Below are 23,229 nucleotides of genomic sequence, written 5' to 3' on the forward strand. Positions count from 1 at the left end.
ACTATAATAAAAGACAAAGAAAGGACTACATAATGATAAAGGGGTAAATCCAATAAGGGGATATAACATTTGTAAACATTGAGGCACCCAACATAGAAATGCCTAAATATATAACACAAATATTAATAAACCTAAGAGAAAAATAAGCAGTGACACATTAATTTAAGCACACTTTAATACCTCCACTTTCATCAATAGATGGATCATCCAGAAAGAAAATGAGGAAAGATGCATTTACCTTAAACAACACATTAGACAAGATGGGCTTAACAGATACATACAGAAGAAATATATACAGATAATCCAAAGTAACAGAAAACATATTCTTCTCAAGTGCACATAGAACATTCTCTAGGATAGATAATAGTGTAGGCCACAAAACAAGTCTTAATAAATTTAAGAAGATTAAAATAATTTTAAGCATCTTTTCTGGCCACAATAGTATGGAACTAGAAATCAATTATAAGAAAAAGCAAGAAAATTAACAAACATATGGAATATGCTACTGAGCAATCAATGGGTCAGCAAATAAATCAAAAGAAAAAGCAATACCTTAAGACAAATGAAAATGAAAATACAATGGATTAAGGATCTAAATGTGAGACCTGAAACCATCAAAAATCCTAGAAGAGAACACAGGCAGTAATTTCTCTGACACTGACTGTAACAACATTTTTCTGTTTCATCAGTGGGACTACATTGGAATAAAAAGTTTCTAAACAACAAAGGAAACAACCAATAAAACTAGAAGACAATTTACTGAATTGGAGATGTTTCCAAATGATATATTTGATAAAGGATTAGTATCCAAAATAAATAAAGAACTTATACAACTCAATACTAAGAAAACAAATAATCCAATTAAAAATGGGCACTGCATGAACAGACATTTCTCAAAAGAAGACCTACAAAAGGTGAACAGACATCTGAAAAGATGCTCAACATCACTGATTATTAGGGAAATGCAAATCAAAACCACAATGAGATACCAACTTTCACCTGTCAGAATGGCTAAAATAAAAAACACAAGAAACAACAAGTATTGGTGAGACTGCAGAGAAAAAGGAACTCTTATACACTGTTGGTGGGAATGCAAAAGGTTGTAGTCACTATGGAAGACAGTATGGAGGTTCCTCAAAAAATTAAAAATAAACTACCCCATGATCCAGTAATGACAGATATACCCAAAGAATATGAAAACACTAATTTGAAAGGATATATACCCAATATTTATAGCAGCATTATTTACAATAGCCAATTTATAGAAGCAGCCCAAAAGTCCATCAGTAGATGAATGGATATGGAGAAGGTGATAATGGAATATTATTCAGCCATAAAAAAAGAATGAAATCTTGCCATTTGTAACAATATGGTTGGATTTAGAGAATATAATGCTAAGTAAAATAAGCCAGTCAAAGAAAGACAAATACTATATGATTTCACTCATATGTGGAATTTAAGGAACAAAACAAATGAACAAAGGGAGAAAAAGAGAGAGAGAGACTATTAACTATAGAGAACAAACTTACGGTTACCAGAGATAACCCCAGAGGTCAGGGGAATGGAAGAAATGGATGATGGAGATTAAGAGTACATTGATCTTGATGAGCACTAAGTAATATACGGAATTGTTGAATCACTTTATTGTACACCTGAAACTAATATAGCAATATATGCTAGCTATAATGGAATTAAAAGAAAATGGAAATCCAGCTTACCAAAACTTATAGCATTGGAGTAAAGCAGTTCTAAGAGGGAAGTTCATAGCATAAATGCCTACATCAAGAAAGAAGAGATTTGCTTGAGTGGCACAGTTAGTTAAGCATCTGACTATTGGTTTTGGCTCAGGTAATGATCTCAGGGTCATTATATTGAGCCCCATATCAGGCTCTGTGGTCAGGTCAAATTCTGCTTGAGATTTTCTCTCCCTCTCCTTTTGCCCCTCCTGCTCCTTCTCTCTCTCTCTCTCTCTCTCTCTCTCTCTCTCTCTCTCAAATAAAGAAGTAAAATTAAAAAAAAAAAAAAGAAAGAAAATCTAAAACCAATGATCTTTACACCTCAAGGAACTAGAAAAGAAGAACAAATGAAGCCCAAAGTTAGTAGAAGGAAGGAAATAGCAAAGATGAGGGCAGAAGTAAATGAAATAGAGACTTAAAAGACAACGGAAAAGATCAATGAAACTAAGAGGTGGTTCTTTGAAAAGATAAGCAAAATCAATTAACTGTTACCTAGACTCACCAGGAAAAAAACCTCAAATAAAATCAGAAATAAAAGAAGAGATGTTACAACTGATACCACAGAAATACAAGGGATCATAGGGAGTACTAGAAGTATTTATGCATGAACAAATTTGACAATCTAGAAAAAATGGATAAATCCTTAGAAATATATGACCTACTAAGACTGAATCATGAAGAGATAGAAAACTCAATGAACTGATTATTAATAAGGAGATTGAGGGAGATTCCTGGGTGGTTCAGAGGTTTGGCACCTGCCTTCCACCCAGGGTGTGATCCTGGAGTCCCAGGATCGAGTCCCACGTCAGGCTCCCTGCATGGAGCCTGCTTCTCCCTCTGCCTCTCTTTCTCTGTGTCTCTCATGAATGAATAAGTAAAAATAAAAAAAGAGAGAGAGAAGAAGATTGAGTCAATAATAAAAAATCTCCCTACAGAGAAAAGTCCAAACATTCAAAGAAAAATTAATACCAATACTTTTCAAACTCTTCCAAAGAAAGTGGAAGGGGGAATTTGTAAGGCCGGGAGTACCATGATACCAAAACCAGATGGGGATGCCACAAGAACAGAAAATCCCAGGCCAGTATCCCTGTTGAACATAAATGCAAAAATCCTTAACAAAATATCAGCAAGTCAAATTCAACAATGCATTAAAAGGATCATACACCACAATCAAGTAGCATTTATTGCAGGGATGCAACAATTGTTCCACATCCACAAATCAATCAATATGACACAACATGTTAATAAAATGAAACATAAAAATCATATGATTATCTCCATAGATGCAGAAAAAAGCATTTGACAAAATTCAACATTTTTGTATGATAAAGACTCAACAAAGTGAGTATAGAGGTAATGTATCTCAAAGTTATAAAGCTCACAGCTGACATCAGAATGGTGAAAAACTGAAAGGTTTTCCTCTGAGATCAGGAATAAGACAAGGATGTCCACTGTTTTATGATCATATTTATATGTAGAATGAAAAAAACTCTTCATAAATAAAGAGAACAGATTGGTGGTTGCCAGAGGTGGGTGATGCGCTGTAGGCATTATGGATAAAGGAGTCAAAAGGTATAAACCTTCAGTTATAAAATAAATAAGTCCTGAGGATATAATTACATCATGGTGACTATAGCTAATAACACCATATTGCATATTAGAAAGTCGCTAAGATAGTAAATCTAAAAAGTTCTCATCACAAGAAAAAAAATTTTGTAACTATGTATGATGATGGATGTTAAACTAAAGTGATTGTTTCACAATATATACAAATACTGAATCATGATATTGTGTACCTGAAACTAATATGACGTTATATGTTAATTATACCTCTGTAAAAAAAGAAAAAGAAAAGAAAATGTGTGCAAGCCCCAGAACAAAAGGGCCATGGCTAGCCCCATCCAAGCCTCCACAGTGCCACCAGCAATGGAAGACAGACTCTCAAGCTTTCTGTACCTGCTCCTGTGCTAGTGGCCATCTAGGCCTGCAAAATCTTTTTATTCTGAGCTAAAGAAATTGGGGAAACTTGACAGAACACATTTGTGAGTGGACTTTTCATCTTATCTGTAGCCTATGATGCAGAAATCTGGAAAGTCAAATGACTTTCCAAGAAATAGCCCAAAAATGGAAACTGAAGGTTTTAACAGGAGAGAGGAGCATTCATATTCACTGTCTGTGAGGGTAGTCTAGTGATTTCTAAACTACTATAGTCCAGTAGTAGGCTTTGAAATAAATTCTGTGAGTCACAATCAGAATTTTCTCAACAATCAGGATAAAGAAGAGTTAAAAAAAATATCAGAGTGCGTGGCATGTTGCAATGCACTGCTTCTGCTTCGTATATTTTTTGTTTCAATACTTGTATGTGCGTGTGTGTGTGTGTGTGTGTGTGTGTGTGGTGGGTCACAACATAAAATATGTTCCTTACTATATATCATGGTCAAAGAAGGTTGAAAGATTGAAAAACAATGCAGAAGTTAATATTAACAGATGATTGGAAGATTGTCAGGCCCCGATGTCAGGTATTGCTTCTCTTCAGGATACCAGTTTTATGAAGTCACGTATTTTTTTCCCTGCTCTGCTTTTGCCTTGCACAATCACTACTCAAATCTGCCTGAGAAGTCAGGAACGAGTGGGTAAATGTTTAAGCAGTGCTTCTGTGTTATTACACATATTAAATACGAGGAATGAAGTGGGAGTGTTGAAAAAATGGACAGCTCATAGTGCCTGCTAAAGAGCTCAAGGGGCTTAGAACATCTTATTTATCAGGGAACAATCTTGGTACCTTCCATGAGATGTAGAAAGTCCTAAGACAGTCATCATAACCCAGCCATTAGCTCCCACCCACATTCCTCCACCCCACCCTGTCCCCCGGCTGCTGACTTCAGGATGAAGTCAATTTTGATGTTAGCCAAGATAGGAGGATTCTGTTCACGTCTTGAAGGTCTGCTTGTGTCCTAATTACTTTAATAAGTTGGGGTGGGGCATGATTACAAGATGAAACATTCTAAATCCCAGGTTTCATGTTTATTGCTGGACCAGTTGGCTATATGACCCCTGCAAAGCAAATTATTCACATTGATTTATTTTCTGCAGTTACAACATGTAAATGTTGGCCTTTTGTCTTCTACGTGTTGTGAAAATACCTAAGATATATTTGAAGATATGATCCAGAAGTCATTCCATAGAGTAAATACACAGCATTATTACAATATTATCAGTACGGAGGAGGTATATTGAACTTTTTCCCAGTGTGAATTACAACAATTAATGTGATTCACAAACTTTTTTGTTATCAAATGCCAGAAGTCACCTGAAAATGATTTCTCTTCAGAGTTCTCCGGCTGAGAATATATATTTTTAAACAGTATCACTTTAATAAGCTATAATGGACATTCCAGTGGGGGAAAAGAAAGAGAGAGAGAGAATTGGGAACAAAGAAAAATACTAGATTTAATATCAAGCATTAAACCTGAAAACAAAAGCTGCCAGCAAGATGGGAGGGAGAGTCTAAGTACAAAAAGCAGGAAAAAACCAATACGAGCATTAAAAACACTCTTTTTCTTTTAATTATCATTTTTAAAACATCAAAAACTGTCCCCCTTTATCATGGGGCCCCCATGAGGCTAGTTTAGGGACCCCCTAGAGTGAAGGCTAAGAATCAGATTTAGGACATGGAAAAAAGGCACTTTGTATTCTGATGTTGAGACAATCTCATCAGAGTAGTAAGCTGGTAAGAAATGTAAACAGTTTTTCCAAGACTTCTTGTCCATCAAAGGGTTTGTAAAATTCATCAGTAATTTCAGAAATAGCCAAATCTCAACAATCCTCTATTTCCTTTCATAGTTACTCTGTGGTGGCTCATACTGATAAAGAATCTACTGAGCTACTGGCTGACATGTATGTTTTAAATGCATCAACGGATATTATCAAGAAGATGAAAAGACAATCTAGTAAATGGGAGAACATATTTGGAAATCAGGTATCTATAAGGGCTTAATATATAGATCTTATAAAGATCCCCTATGACTTAACAGGAGACATACTAACCAATTCAAAAATGGACAAAAACTCGAGTAGATATTTTTACAAAGATGATGTGCAAATGCTCAGTAAGTACATGAAAAGACATTCAACATCACCAGTCATTAGGAAATGCAAATCAGAACCACAAAGAGATACCAGTTCACACATTAGAATGCTTATAAATTTTATTTGAGGATGTGGAAAGTTGGAAAGCCTGTACATTGCTGGTGTGAATATAAAATGGTGCAGCCACTATGGGAAACAGTTTGGTGGTTCCTCAAAAAGTTAAATATGGACTTACCACAGCATCTAACAATTACACTCCTAGGGATATACCTAAAAAAAACTGAAAATGAGAAAGTAAAGCAGATGTTTATACATCAATGTTCATGGCAACATTTTCGTTATTACCGAGAAGTTGAAACAACCCAAATGCCCACTAACAGATAACTTGATAAACTATAATAATAACAATGGTATATTATTCAGCCATAATAAGGAATGAACTTTAGATACTTGCTACACTAAGAATAAACCTTGAAAATATACCAAGTGAAACGAACCAGACACAAAGAGACAAATATTGCATGATTCAACTTTTAGGATTGGCAAATACATAGAAACAGAAAGTAGAATGGTGGTTACCAGAGCTTATGGGGAGATGAGAGTGGGAGTTAATGTTAAACGGTCATTGGGTTACTGTTTTGAGTGATGAAAATGTTTTGGAAATAGTGGTAATGGTTGTACAACATTGTGAATGCATATAATGCCACTCACCAAATCATACACTTAAAAATAGTTAAAATAGCAATTTTTATGTTACATACCCATTTACCACAATTTTTAAAAGTTCATACCATAATGTTCCAAAAGCCACTGAATAGATGAATTGTTTGGTGTATAAATTATATCTCAATAAAGCTGTTTGAAAGGGAAAAAGGTGTGAAAGAATAGGTTAGATAAAATAAAAGTTTGCTTTCCCTGAGCTTTGTAATATATGACCTGTGTTACCTAGGTGTGTGTGGTAACAGTGAGGTTGGGTGGTGCTACATGTTGGCCCCACTGCACAAAGCAGACATGGTGTGTATCCTTGGGGATTTTTCTGTTTCTAGAGCTGTTTTTACTTTTGAAGATACTGCTGAGTTAGGCAGAATTTTCTACATCCATTTGTATTTTGCTTGGTATTCGCTTTCTTACAAAAATGAACAATCAGGACAGAGAAAATAAAAGGTCCAATTACTACTCTTCATTTCATCCTGAAGCAAAACAAGATTAGTTTCCAAATTTTTTTTTTTAATAGAAAGCCATGCAGGTCCCTTATTACCTCCCCTTCCATAAAAGAAGTGGTTAAGGTGCCCAAAAGAAAAGCAATTTTCTCCAAAGGCAAGAGACTACCTGTGAGGACTTGATGTCAAAATCAATGGCACCCCCCTCATGGGTTCAGGCACATATCCATGCCCTCATCCCAATAATTAGCCCCCTTATCAGAATGTGTTTTGCATACCACCTGCAGCAGAATTTCCTAGGGTGCTTGTAATTCTGAGGGTGACATCAGGAGTCTGCATTTTTAACCAGCACCCCCACTGATTTTTAGATACAGCTGAGAATATCTGGTACGAATTCATTTGCTTTCCATCTATAGTAAGAGGTTGCAGGCTTGACTCTAAAGAAGTGACTTGTTGGAGTGACATTGCAAGTCTCCAGTAGAAGTAAAAACTTGCCATGATGAGCCCTGGCTGCAATGCTCTTCCTTCTGCCCATCTGCTTTGCTCATGCTCAGTGACTCCTGGTTCCTAATTTGATCTAATTGAATAATCTGAGGAGGCTGAAGCCCCACTGTGCCTGGGTTTTCCTGGGTTGTACCAGGCTGTGTTCTTCACATCTCTACCTCATGCCAGGCCTGGCCTATTCCTAGGATGGCTGCCTTGAGAAAGTCGTTTCCAAACTCTGACCTGAGGTTGAGTAGGATTAAAAAAACTCAAAAAACAAAACAAAACAAAAAACCTTAAAAAAAACAAAAAAAAAACAACAAAAAAAAACCTTTACCCTTCTCTAATACCCAGCACTGAGATGTGGTTACATTGTTTTAACTATGTGACTAAGGATTTGGTTTGGTCCCCTACTCTTGGGATGAATCCTCTACACACCAAATCAGGGCTGGATGTGTGACCTGCAGAATGCTGCCCATTTCTGGGCCTTTCTTACTGTTGGCAATAGCATTTTTACCAGAGATAGGAGCTGAGGTGAGGGGGTGTCTTATCTCATCCTTGCACCTGAGCTTCCTTTTTAGAGGGGACCTTCTTCTTGTGTATGACATCCCTTTTCCAAACCCTACTGTACAATTTTCAACAAGTGTATCAATGCCTTATACGTAACCAAATACTTAGCTAAGTACTCAATATTCTGAATAAGACAGACCTGGGCCAATGAGTACAGACAAAGAAACCATATCTTTGGCATATGATGGGTACTAGAACTTATTCTAAGAATAAGTAAATGGCATGCATAGTGACCACCGTCTCCTGATGAGCTCTTCAAGCTGAAAAAGCCAACACTTAGGTCCCATTTTACACATATGACTACAAAATACTGGGAACCATGAAAATGTTGAAGCAACATACACAACAATTACAGTAGGAAATCACTAGAACTATGAACAATGTGGATTCAGCGGCACCCAGAATCGTATCATGTCCCGAAAAGGTTTTTCTTTTATCTAATCAGTATTTTAGTAATAATTGATTCAAAAATATTTATGAGGCAAAAATCCATTTGGAAAGCAAGAACTTCAATGTATTTTTGTTAGTAAGACCATTATTTTATGTAGTGTTTTCAGTTGTGTAAATCTTCCTAATTTAACTCTTGAATAGAATGAGGGCCTTGGCTTTTGAAGTGTCCTCTGAAAAACAGTCATGAATCCCTCTATTGCTTCCTTGGGCAACTCTGAGAAATCATAGTGTAGTTGCAGCTGACACTTATGGAGAAACTTAACTTTGTCTGGTATTGTGCCAAGCATCTTAGATCTACTTTGTTTAATCTTTAACAATCCTTAAGGAGATGCTGTTAGCTTCACCCTTCACAGGTAAAGAAATGTTGCAGTGCTCAGAATCTGGAGGTGAAGCTGGGATTCAAAGCTAGGTCTGTCAGAGTCTGAAGGGTCGCTTCTAGCTACCCTCCTGAACTGCTGTTTCTCTAGGAAGTCAGTTGTTAGATTAAGTGGAACTGGGTACCTCGATTCCTTCTTTGGGTTCTGGTAACAGTCCATTGTCTTGTTGGATAGCTCTTCAGGTATCATTTGCCTGTGAATTTTCTTCTTCTTCAGGCAAAATATCCACAGATCTTCCAAAAACCAGAAAGATCAATCCCTTTGTCATTCTGGTTGCCCAGAGCCACACCACCTGTGTGCTGCTTAAAGCTGGGTGCCCAGCATAAGGCTGCACTTGGGGGAGCCAGGATGCAGAGCAGGGAGTCCCAGGAATCTAAACGCTAAATTTCTATGATCAAAATTTAGTGTTTGGGGGAGGGACAATGTGGAGTAAAGTCATGGGCATGACTCAAATGGACTTTATTGAAAACAAAACAAAATTTTGGGTTTTTTGACCTGCCGTGCTTCGTACTTGTGCAGCCTGTTTTATGAAGTAAGCACAGGGGCTTCCATTTGCTCCCAGTAAATTGCGATCTGACAGTTCAGCACAATGCTCTAATTTATCTCGGTGTTTTTAAAAATGCAATTCTCTTATTCAATAACTTCTCTTTGTTTTCAGTTTCTGGTGTGTGTAGCATTGCATAGTGAAAAGAACATAGTTTAGGGTCATACTAACCTGGGTTCAAGTTCTAGTTCTTCCACTCACTAGCTATGCAATCTTGGGCAACCATGGTACTTAATCTTTCAGAACATTTCTGTAATATCTGGAGCATTGTTTAGAAATAATACTGTTCTTTAAGAGCAAAATGAGTAAGTCCACACCCTGTGGGATTGGCACAGTCTCAGGGAAGCAGTACTACAGAGGGACTGTAATTTAGGAAGCAGAGACCTACACAACTTGAGAGTAATCTACTCAGAGAGCAGTCGTGTGACCAGAGGGGAGGAGTCATAGAAGAAGGGAACCAGAAACTGTGTTTTGGAGGAGAGAGACATTGCACCCAAGACAATGAAACTTTCTGGAACAGGCCTCACCATGGCCTGAGTGAAATAGCTCTCACTTCAGTCTGGAAAACTTCACTAGTGCTTTCAATACACACACATCAGGCAACTGTCCCAACAATAAGCTGGCATCTTGAAAGTACTGATAGGGATTAGGAGCATGTTCTTTCACCAGGAAAGAACATCCCCTAGTGAGCATCCCCCACTCTGGTGCATATACTTCAGTCTCCTGTGAGTTTCTCCTGAGCTGACCCACTCTGGTCCAGGCTGAGAGACCCTCCACACTCACCCACTAGAGGGATACCTCTTGTAGGACCACCTGATGGGCCAACATCCTGCTTCTCACATTGACACCTTGACTTCATCTTCATCTCTTTTTTGACCTACAATTAGCTGCATTTTTTCATCTGTAATGATGAGAGAAATCATGAAAAGCTGGAACACAACTCCCTCTGTGTAGCATTGCCATTATGCTAGACTAAGACAACATACATAAAACAACTAACCTGAAACACAGTAAGACTCATCCTTACTGCCCTCCACTTCCCACCTCCCATCACTACCACCATTTACATCCAAACTGAACAGAAGTGAGCTAAGGATAGAGCCTCCAGGGTGGAACCAAACTTCTTCCAGACAACATCAAACCTCTAATCATTGTCCTGTGAGTACAGTATTTTTAAGCAATTACTGATCCACTCACCTATTATTCCCTGGACTGTATGGTTCTCAAGGGCATCTCAGGTGCTGATACAGCATATTTACACATTTCCCTGATTTTTCTAACAAGCCTATCAAAAATAAAAACTGTTTCAGATTGACATGGCATTTTTTTTTAATTTTAACTGGATGCATGTTGGCTACTTGTATTCATAACATACCTCATTAAAAATCCATTCTAGAATCTTTCCAGGATAAATATCAACACACAGAGTAGAGCCCAAAGATCCATTTTCTCCCTCTTTTTAAAAATTAGATCCACGTTTTCCAAAAGCTGGCCCTTCCTGCTCTCTTGTATTTTCTATACTTATCTCTAAAAATTCATATTAATTGAGTTATCTTGGCTACAGTGACTCCCCAAGCTGTAATTTGTCCAGATCAAGAGACTTTAACTGTTTTAAAGTGGCTTTGGACTCTATAGATCCTCTTTAAAACACCTTTTTAAAATGAAAAATAAAAAATAAAACCCTAATATTCCATAATCCCATCAAATTTAACCACTATAACCATATTGGCATGTTTTGTTTCTGGTTTTGTTTTTGTCTTTTACAGAAAATTCACTCTATCATTTTTACAAGTATGTTTTATAATAATGTTTATGATATAAAGTACAAAAATGTCAGTAAATGGAAAGATTCCACACCTAGCAATGGCGACTGTTAACACTAGGTTAAAATTATAGCAGGCATCTCCTTACACATAAAAAAAAGATGGACAGAGGGAGAGAAATACATTTACAAAATGTAATCATACTAAAATGTTTTTTTAAATGAAAATATGTTTATTAATCTATTAATTTAATTTATTAGATAAAATTAATTAATGACATATTTGTTTTTGTTTGAATTTCATAGAAGAAAAGTAAACTGAAGGAATTTTTGAAACTCAAAAGTATCTTCACTGCAAGAGATGTTATTTCCTAAAAATCACCCTCAACTTAAACCAAGAAACTGTGAGAAACAGCAGGGTCAACGTTGTTGGTTTTTCAAAGTATTTATTTCAATTTTTGAGTGTTTGTTGAAACTCTTGGCTTTTAAGATCACAGTAAATCTTCATTAGTCCCGCCCTTACCTGCTGTCCATACCTCTCTGTTTTTGCTGGTCATGTTCTTATTTCACTTTGCGCACATTTGTAACTTTCGTATTCTTTGGCAACCAAAATTGTTTTGTATCAGCTCGCGAGCAGTCCTTTGGCAAAGCTTCTCTGTGCGTGGACCTTCCTGTTTGAGCGTGGCCCCCTGCGGCCTGTCCACTCCGAGGCCTTTGCTGGCCCAGGGCCCCGGGGTCAGACCTCCTTTCACGGAGCTCAGCTGCTGCTTCAGGGCCTGTGGCGCCCGGTCGTGCTCCGGGCAAGCTGGAAAGCAGGCTGATTTTTTCATTTTGTTTTTGGTCTTGTAGGTCTATTGACTTTTCTCTGTGATGTCTTAAGAATCTGTTCTTTGTTCAAAATTCCATAGCCTGACTATACTTGAGGTTTCCTATCAAAATTTCCTGAAATACAGCAGGCTCTTTTGATACAAAGTTCTATTCTTTTCCTTTTTCAGGAAAATCTCTTGTGTTCTGTCTTTGAATGTGTCTTCTGTTCCCTTTGTGTGGATTGTCTTTGTTAATTCCATCTATTAGCTTCCTTCCAGTTTAATTTTCTTGTTGTTTTCATCAACTTTCTCTAGGATTATACCAAACCTTTCCAACTTTGTTGGTCACTCAGTTTCTACCAGTGTCTAGTTCCAGCCCTCACTTCTCTGTTAATTAAGAATGAGATTTCGATCCTCAGCAGTTGCCTATGTCTTGCAACTTCCTTTCCATCTCTTCCTGTAATCCTTGTCTATTTTGACTGTTCTATTTACTGCATATTCTTATTAAATGTTTTTGTGGAAGTGAAACAGTTGTGAGGAGCTTGCTTCTGTTCCCTTAGGTTACAATTTCTCTAGGGTTGGTCTCTCTGTCTCTTCTGGCTTTCTTTCCTCTGTTACCCTCCCCTCTTCCCTTCCTCTGATGGCTGAAACACCTTAGTGGATCTGCCCTACCAGTCCTTACTCTCTGTCTTACTCACACACGTGCATATCTGCTGGAGTGGGAATGACTTCCTCAGTTCCCCCAGGTGCTTTTCCCTTTCCCCCTAAAGTCCAAGGTCTGGGTCCTATGTGCTCTTTCCAGTTGAGGGAACAGGGAGCATCAGTAGAGGGCTTGGCCCATGTAGTGCAAAGTTTTGTAAGAACCCTGCAGGTCTCATTTCTCTTTTGAGATTTCATTAAATCTCTTCTAATCTCTTTACCAACATTGTGTTTCAGTTTTCCATATATACTTTCCTCTAAAAATGTTTTTCCTTAACGCAGGAGACAAACTCAAATTAGAAGATAATAAATTTCACTTTCTGTGTGTTTTCTATCAATATCTTACCACCGGCCACAAGCAACAATAAGCAATAAGCAAAAGACCTCTTTATTGTCCTCTGTATTGTATTTTAGTTTGCAGCTATACTTTAAGATTCCACCTCTTTAAAGCTATTCTTACTACTTCACAGCACTCTCACATATATGAGACCCTTTAAAATCCCACCTCATCAGAGAGTGTTGTATATAGTTGTATTTCTTTCTCTCCTTTCAATCCTTAACCATATAAATTACAGTTGCAGCAAGAACTACATGTTTTAGCATTTTTGTGCCATTTAGAAATATTTCATCTTTTAGTATTTCAGCTGAAATCAAATCATTCTGCCTTTCTTACATCTAAAGCAAATGTCAAAACCTTATCCTTTCCTGCCATGGCTAGATAAAATGAACGATGGGAATTCTAAAATTACATGAAAATTTTCTCCTGGGATCCCTGGGTGGCGCAGCGGTTTGGCGCCTGCCTTTGGCCCAGGGCGCGATCCTGGAGACCTAGAATCGAATCCCACGTCGGTTTCCCGGTGCATGGAGCCTGCTTCTCACTCTGCCTGTGTCTCTGCCTCTCTCTCTCTTTCTCTCTCTCTGTGTGACTATCATAAATAAATAAAAATTTAAAAAAAATAAGCCTTTAAAAAAAAAAGAAAATTTTCTCCAAGGTTATAGTCATTTCTTTAAGAAAAGCAGCTTTATTCTACTATGGAACTCAAAGACCCTTTTCTACTACAAAACTCAACATAGTGATAGTCTTAGGATTATGTTTTTCTCTCACTCAGTAGTATGCATTTGATGAGTACTTACCATGTGCCAGCCAATAAACTGGGCGGAATTTAAAAATGACCAAGATATGGTCTCTATTTTCTAGAATCTTGCATTCTAAACAATTGTGTTGTAGTAACAATAAAAGCTAAACTATTATATGCCAGGTATTCTTTTAGGTACTCTATATGTTCTATCTAGCTCATGTAAATCTCAACAATGGTTTGAGGTAGGTACTATTATTATTCCCATTTGAAAGTTGGGGAAATAGGCACAGCAGTTAATTTACTTAACGAAGTTCATGCATCTGTACTAAATAATCTAATTTAACAGTCTAATTCAGGGGCACTTGGCTGGTTCAGTGGTTGAACATCTGCCTTTGGCTCAGGTCGTGATCCTGGGGTCCTGGGATCAAGTTCTGCATCAGACTCCCCACAGGGAGCCTGCTTCTCCCTCTGCCTGTGTCTCTGCCTTTCTCTCTGTGTCTCTTATGAATAAACAAAATCTTTTTTTAAAAAATTTCAGGTGCACTTTCCATTACTCTTGCTCTGTGTTTTTGCATATACTTCCCTGCACTTGAATATCAATTCTAAGAATCCTATTTTTTATTTGATTTATGTGACTTATGGATACTCTGACTCTGTTGTTTCTTTCAGTATCATTCCTGCCCTTTGATCTATTTGTAGATTTAGATTTCTGATTTATTTTTTTTCTCTTCTGTGATTGGTCTCTGTATCTTCTTATACTTTATTAGTCTAATTTCTAATTATCTTTCTCTTTCTATCTTTAGTTTTTCTTCATATTACTCTTTTTCTGTGTCTGTTTACCTGCCCCTATATTCATACATTTTAATAAGTTTTTCTTTCAGGATCAAATATTGACCCAAAGAAGAGAAATGATTTGACACAGAGTTTAAGTTGTCAGGAAAAAGCAGATAATTTACAGAATAGGAACTACAAATAGCTAATACAAAATGAAAAGCAATTGAAGTTGTTTTTACATGTCCTCAGACTCACTGATTCTTTCTTTAGCCATGCGTAGTCTACTGATGAGCCCAAGAAAGGCATTCTTCATTTCTATTACAACGTTTTTTCTTTAATTTCTAGCATTTCCCTTTGTACTTCCTTAGTGTATCCAGCTCTCTGTTTACATTATCCATCTATTTTTGAATATTGTCCACTTTCCCATTAGAGCCTGTACTATATTAATCATAGTTATTTTAAATTCCCAGTCTGATAATTCCAACATATCTGCCATATGAGTCTGGGCCTGATACTTGTTTTATCTCTTTAAACTGTTTTTGGCTTTGAATATGCCTTATAATTTTTTGTTGAAGCTAGAAATGATGTTTTAGGTAATAGGACTTGAGGTAAATAGACCTTTTGTGTGAGGTTTTCGGTTTATCTGGACAGGAGTTAAGCTGTGTTTACTGTTTGCTGAGGCTGTAGGTGTCAGAGGCTTAAATTTCCCCTTGCATCCTTGTTTTTGTCTTCCCTATTATCTTTGGATTTCCACAGAAACTCCTTAAATAGGGTCTAAGCTCTGCTGTTTTTTCAGTTATAGCCTCCTGTTTTATACAGATGCCCAACAGGATGTCTGGGTGACTCAGTGGTTGAGCATCTGCCTTCAGCTCAAGGCGTGATCCTGGAGTCCTGGGATTGAGTCCCACATCAGGCTCCCCACAGGGAGCCTCCTTTTCCTTCTGCCTGTGTCTTTGCCTCTCTCTGTGTGTCTCGCATGAATAAATAAATAAAATCTTTATACAGATGCCCTATCATGGGCGTGATGAGGTGTGGGGGAGGCTAAGTTCTCCATAGTCTTGTGATTAGATCTCAATCTGTTAGTGAGCCCTGAGCTGTGCCCTTCACAAGTGCTTCTCAGCTCTCTTCCTCCTCCCATAGGTGAGACAGGAAGGCTAGTGGGGGCTGTTCTGCCTTTTTCTTTGCCCACAGTGGCTGGGCTATGCCACAACCCAAGCCGGTTAGGCTCTGGTGAAAGTTTCCCTTGAAGGCAGATGTAATTCAGAGTGGTTACTTTTATCCTCCCTGTGTTAGGGGTTTGAGGGGATTTTCCTTCTGTCTATACCCTGAGAACCTGGCACACCTCCTGGAGGTTAAACTCATGAAAGTGTGGAGGGTTCCCTAACATTGGACCCAGTTTTTAACTCTCAAGCATGTCCACACTGAACCTTCAGAATTCATCAGTTTTACTTTAGTGTTCCTACCAATTACTGGCTCCAGCTGTGGACTTCTGCACCTAAGCTATGGCTTTCTGTATCTTTCTCTCTGATATATTATCAGAGCAGTGGTTTGTCCTGCGATCTCACTTCTTTGATAGCTCTAGTAAGAGTTGTGATTTTGTTTGTTTGGCTTGTTTCTTGTTGTGACAAAACTGTAGTTTCAAATAATTCTCAATAAGCATGGAAAAAGTCTCATGGAGTAATTGTTAGGGAAAAAAGTCAGATTTAAAGCTGAATATGGTAAGGCAAGTCAAGAGGCTTTGAAACAGAATTTTTCTCTCACAATTATTCTTTTGCCTCTCTGGTTTCTACTCATTGGCTCAATGGCATTCAAGGATTAGAGAAAGGGAAGCACACTGCCTCCCCAAATAGGGGCATTTGAAGCATCGAATGGATTAAACTGGTAATGAGCATAACAGTCTGAAATCAAAGAGCTTTTTATTTACAAGATTTAGGAGAGAATTCTGGAGTGAAGAAGGGAGAGGTTGTTTTATTTATTTATTTTTTTGAAAATACTTTTATTTGAGAGAGAGCGTGCAGACATGTGTGAGTAGGAAGAGGGGCGGAGGGAAAGAATCTTCAAGCAGGCTCTCTGCTGAGCATGGTGCAGACTCTAGCCCACAACCCATGAGATCACAACCTAAGGTGAAACCAAAAGTCCAACACAACCAATAGAGCTGCCCCTGTTTGTTTTAAATGAGTTTAAGGCCTGCTCACTATTGCCTCCTCCTTGGTGGGGAAACAGTGGGAGAAGAGGAATGTAAATATCCCAGGAAAGTCATTTGAAAAATATTACTTCTCTGAAATGACACCACCTTGTAAGGACCCTTCATCCAACATGGGGTGGTCCTAAGCAGAGGGAAGTCTGAAGCAGTGCCCACTATTTCCTCACTGCCTGAAGTGTTTGGGGGGAGGCAAAGTCTCCCTGTACTTAGTGGCAGAGGTGTCCTGGGGGTGTGAGAAATGAGCACAGAGTAAAGACTGCAGGATTGAGCCCACACTGGTGCTGATCTGAATGGAAGGTGCCCAAAGGCCAGGCCGGGTTACATCAAAATGGCTGGAACAGGGACAGAGACCAGCAGGGACAGGTGAATGGAGACATCTCAGCAAGGCCAGAGACAATTGGGGGCAGCACGTGGTAAGAGCCTCTTCCCAGTCTCCGTAAGTGGTAAGGATTTGAACTATTCACCAGAAATCATTTGCTCTTCTTCCAGGGAGGGCTAGATTTCCCAAGCTTCCTTCCAGTTAGATGTGGCTGGCAGATGACTAGAACATGAGTACCATTGGTGCTTGCATTTCCAGGTCAAGGCTTTTTAGAATGAGGTGTGCCCTGCCATACACATGTTTTACCCTTACAGAGATGAATAGAGATAAGAAGGTCCCAGAGAAAGGCAGAGGCTTCTTCCTTGAATTATCTTATGGAAAATATCACCTACCAATCTAGAATTGACTTAACAGGACCAAGAAATAGGCTTCAGTCACACGTATATAGAGTGAATTCATTACAGCAGCCTTGGTCTAGATCTCTACCCAGATACCACCACTGAGAGAAGTAAAAGGGGAAGACAAAACAACTGAGAGAACGTAACCCAGTTTGGTTGACGAGTTCTTTCGCCTTCACCTTTTCCAGGTTGGTGATGGGAACCACAGATTTTGGAACCATGATATTGCCTCCCCAGTGACAGATCTCATCAAATCTGCCATTGTAATTGGTCTTCTGGTAGCTTCCAGCAGCTTAGCCAGAACTCCTTCGTTTTCTGAATTAACCTGTATGCAGGTGACCTGTGTGGTACAGCTCTTCTGTGGACCAGATGCCCCAGCCTGGCCTTCCCCATGGTAATGCAGTAGGGAACCCCCATCTTATGATACAGGGCAGGCAAGAAAGCAACCACCTTGATGGGATCTATAACGTGCCATCACCATCAGAATGGCTTTATTTTCCACCAAGGTTTTGGCAGTGTTAACCCCTGCTCAAAGGACAGTGGTCTCACAGTGAGGACATTGCCTTTGCCAGGCAATTTTCCTCATATCCCATGCCAACAATCTCTGCTTTCTCTTGCTTTGTTTCCGGTCTGTACTTTCAGACAAGCTTAAGCAGCTGAGTAGCTCTTTGATGGTCCAAGGCCTTGGTGAATAGTTAACCACAGGAGTACTTCCAGCCACTTACAAAGGATAACCCTTTGCCACTGAACCAGATGTGCTGGGGCCATGAGATAAAGTGAGTGAGCTCCCTTTTGGGCTGGATGCCCTATCTAGTGCTAAAATTTGGGGAAATTTCTCAAACGGGATTTGCCACCTTCTTGGCCTCATGCTTCTTCAGGACAGCTGGTGCTAGGGCCACAGAATTTGAACTTTTTAACAGAATGAATTCTGACTTTATTGAATAAATTTGTGAGACAGCGACTTAACAACAACAACAAAAAACAAAGACCCAATTAAAAATGAGCAAAGGACTTGAATAGACATTTCTCCAGAGAAGATATACAAATGGCTAACAACCACATGAAAAGATACTCAACATTAATAATCTAATTTAGAGAAACACAAATCAAAACCACAGTGAAATACCAACTCATACACATTAGGATGGCTGTTATCACACAATCAGAAAATAATAAGTGTTGCCAAGGATGTGGAAAAGTTGGAACCCTGTGTATTGCTACTGGAAATATAAAATAAAACAACCACTGTGGAAAACAGTATGGCAATTTTTAAAATTAAGCATAAAACTTCCATATGGTTCAGTAGTTCCACTTTCACCAAAAGAGGTGAAAAGAAAAAGTAGAACAGGTATTTGTATACCCATGTTTGCAGCAGTATTATTTACGATAGCCAAGAAGTGGAAGCAACTTAGAGTTCATCAACAGATGAATGGGCAAACAAAATGTGGTACATATACACAGTGGAATAATATTCAGTATTAAAAAGGAAGGAAATTCTGTCATATGTACAACATAGGCGAAACTTGAAGACATTATGATGAATGATATAAGCCCATCATAGAAGGACAAATATTGTATGAGTTCTCTTAAATGACGTTCCTAGAGTAGTCAACCTATGCTGAGGCATAGGTAGAATGGTGGTTGCCAGGGGCTACAGAAGGGAAAAGGGGAGTTAGTGTTTAATGCATATGAACTTTCAGTTGGGAGAGATGAAAGAGTTCTGGAGACGGGTGGTGATGATAGTTGCACAATGATATGAATGTACTTGATGCCACAGAACTATACTTACTATGGACTGTGGGAATGTCAAAGCCACTGTCACCACTGATACATTTAAACCTGTTATGTGAATGTGATGTGAACTATTTAGAAGGAATAGTAAACATCCATAGAGATTTATAAAGAAACAGAAATGCTATAAAATTGTAGTAGTGGTTGTCTCTGGACTGTGAGTGTATAGATTAATTTTTAAATTTTTCTTTATTTTCTAAGACATCCATGATGAGCATGTCTCTATTTCATAACAACTTAAAGCAGCAAAAATGGAATTAAGTTGACCAAGATTGCTTCTTTTAAGTCAATTTGGAAGATCTGTGGGAAGTATTTCTGTCCCAGAGCATGCTAGAATGCTAATATGCCCACATGATATGATGCCAGCAGACTAAGCACTGAGGACACAAAGATACAGAAGATGCAGTCTCTGTTTTCAGGTGGACATACTTGTAGACAGAAAACTTCAGCACAGCTCTGGGAGAAGGGGGCAGGTAGCCAGGCACATAGAAAGCTGGAATGTTTGCTCTTGTGGTCAAGGAAGCTCCTTCAGACCAGTGCTTCTCCAATCTAGGGTAGGGCATCTGTAACAAGCTGCTGGAGGTGCTGGTCCATGGACCACACTTTGAGTAGCCAGGATGTGCACTTGACTACTCACCTTCTATGTTGAACCTTCTTGGGTCACTGGGGTTCCTTGGGGATCTCTCATATTGCCCTGAAACTGGACTCTTCTCTCAGCCAGCCCTGTTCCACTGATGACTCAGTTGGTCAGTCTTTCTGGCTTTGATTTCATTTTCTTCCCCAACATACTGTTTGTTAAGTCACTTCCCTCAACAGGCAACAACCTCCTCTGTCCTGCCCAGGGTCCCACCCCTCCTGCCACCTACATACTTGTTCAGGAGGAACAATACCAGAGTAGGTACTCACACAAGGTGTGCCCAGAGGACCACGGATCATGCAAAATAGGCACCTGGGCAACCTGGGTAGGTCAGAGTCTACTTCCTGGGGGAGGTGCTGTTTTATCTACTGCAGGTCTGGGGGAGAAGAGACATGGAGACACAAAATAGCATGTGCTGGAGGTTGGCCACAACTGTTGTAGTGCAGTGGGAATACAAAGGGAAAGGAAGGGAGTGTAGGGGTTGAGACTCAGGAGGTAGGACTGAGGTCCTAAGGGCTCCTCAACCATCTGAGGAGCCTAGACGTCCTCCTTTTAGGTGATAGAGCTGGAGGAAGTAATGGGAAGGTTTTTTGGAAGAGCATGAAAGGGGAAGATGTCTATTTCACAAAATCATTCTGGTGGTAGTGGAGGATAGGATAGAGAGGAACCCATCTGGAGGCAAGGAGGCTTGTTAGGAGGCTGGATTTGGTGGGAGCATGTAGATAGAGGAGTCTGGAAGAACATGGAAGGTGAGAATGGCCTCAGGACATAGTGTTTGGACCAATCACTTTTCTGAGCATGATCTCTATTTCTGTGCCATGGAAGTTTGTATTCAGGTGGCTATGAGGTCACCCTTTGAAAGATGTCACTTTGTGCAGTGGGTCATAACATATGGCAGGTCATAAAATCAAAACATTAGGTTGCCACCAGCATTTCATTTATATAAAATAAGATAGCCCAGGAAATCTAAATGTAGGTGAGATGTATTGTTTTTTATTTCACACACACACACACATACACACTCACATTTTTAAAGTTTATAAGCCTCTGTTCTAGAACTACTGTCTACCAATAAAGTTAAACATGGAGGGGCACCTGGGTGGTTCAGTTGGTTGGGTGTCTACCTTTGGTTCAAGTCATGATCTCGAGGTTCTGGAATCAAGCTCCACATCAGGTTCTTAGCTTAGTGGGGAGTCTGCTTCTCCCACGCCCTCTGCGATCTCTCTCTCTTTCTCTTTCTCTCTCTCTCTCTTTCAAATAAATAAAGAAAATTTTTTTTTTTAAAAAAAGAAAGAGTGGAGAACACAACCATATGTTGGGTCTATTGGTAGCCTCTCCCCCTGACCCACCCAGTACAGGAGGTGGTGAGTGCACAGTGACTTCTATAAGCACAAGGGTAGAGCGTCTGTACCGGGGAGAGGTACACTCACTGTAGAGACTCCCAAGGGGTCAAAGAGCTGCCAGTGGTGGTCCGTGTTGCCGCCTTGTTACATCTAACGTGCCTGCCAGCACTACAGGCACAGAAAGAGTGCTAATCAACTTGGTATGTTTTCTGACATTTTTGGTCTTTTCCTGGGCACTGTTCTGTAAGACTCCATTTATAAGACATGACTTAACTAATTTTTTAAAAGGCTGTTTACAATGCTAAGGATTTTTATATAGGGCCATTTCACTGAAATTTATGTTTGTAATTAAGTGACATACGTGTGTGTCTGTGTGTGTAGTGCCTTTTAGAGGACATGACTAAGGATACACATGGAGGTAGTTACTAATGTGGTAAAGAATTGGAGAAGATTGGAGCAAACAGATAAGGAGTCTGTGAGCATAGCAGAGAAACTTCTCACTGAAAACATCCTTTTCTAGTTTCCACAACTAGAAAACCTGACAAGGACCACTTAGATATTCATTTCCAAGCTCCTGAGAGCTGCCTAGAAAGCCAGCTCCCACCATGCACCAACAATACCACAGTGTACAGAAGGGCTTCTAGTCACCCTGCCTCCACTGGAGAAACAGCATGGGGCAGGGGTGGTGGTGGGAGGAATGTGCCCACACAAGAAAACAGAAATCTCACTCCCATTGACAACACATTTATTTATTTATTTATTTATTTATTTATTTATTTGATTTATTTATTTATATTTTTTATTGGAGTTCGATTTGCCAACATATAGCATAACACCCAGTGCTCATCCTGTAAAGTGCCCCTCTCAGTGCCCATCACCCAGTCACTCCATGCCCCCGCCCACCTCCCCTTCCACGACTCCTTCTTTTCCCAGAGTTAGGTGTCTCTTGTGTTGTGACACCACTTTCTAGCTGTGTGACCTTGAGAAAGTTACTTTGCTTTTCTGAGCCTTGAGTTTCTCATCTTTAATTGTGGGTAATTATAACTGCCCTACCCACCTCTCAGGGTTGTTGTGAAATAGTATTGCACATGGTAAATCACAATAGCAGTGGGAGCTTTTATTATTATTATTATTATTAATGCTAATAACAAGCTTCTGAGGCAGGCAGGGCACAAAGTCATTTTATAAATGAAGAGAGAGCCTCAGTGATATTGAAGTGATTCATTCAGTGTCACAAATGCCCGGAGAGGAACAAAACTAGAACCCAGGTCTTCTGATACTTGGTTCAATGCTACCTTCCCTATAACCAAAGGAAATATAATCAAGTTGACCTCCAACTGACATTTTATTCGTGGTTAATAATATAAATGTAACCAAGACCCATGATGATTACATCTTTTTTTCTCTCCTAAACCTTGATTTAAGACTTGGAGCAAGGTGCTTAACTTCCTCCTATAATAGTTTTTCCATCAAAACTACATAGAATCATGTTCTTTATATAGATTCTTACAGCACAATGTCCAGGAAAAGAGGACCAGAAGAAACAGAAAATACACAAACAAAATGATGTAGTGGGTAGCAGTCATTAATTATCTTATTAGTATTAATTTTGTAAACCTCTTTTTAACAGATATTTCTAAAGTCCATGGAAAGTGTGATGTCATAATTATCTATCTATCTACCTGTCTATCTATCAGCCATCCATCCATTCATCCATCCAACCATCCATGCAGTTGAATTTTGATCCAACTCATGCTGAGTGAAAAAAGGCCTATGGTTTATGGACTTCCTCTCCAGCTGGACCAACAAGGATTAGTCATTTACCTGGGCATAATGCCTGGTACATAGTAGGTTCTCAGCAACCATTTAATGAATAAATGAATTATTTACAAGAGCTGGGTCTCATTAGCCTCACAGGCATCAAAAAAATATGGATGTGGAGCTAGAAGTCAGAGTCCTTGATTTCTCTCCTGGTTCTACCACTTATTAGCTGTGGGATCCTGGTTTCG

Source organism: Vulpes vulpes, chromosome 9 (assembly GCF_048418805.1).
Source record: "Vulpes vulpes isolate BD-2025 chromosome 9, VulVul3, whole genome shotgun sequence".
NCBI lineage: Eukaryota > Metazoa > Chordata > Mammalia > Carnivora > Canidae > Vulpes > Vulpes vulpes.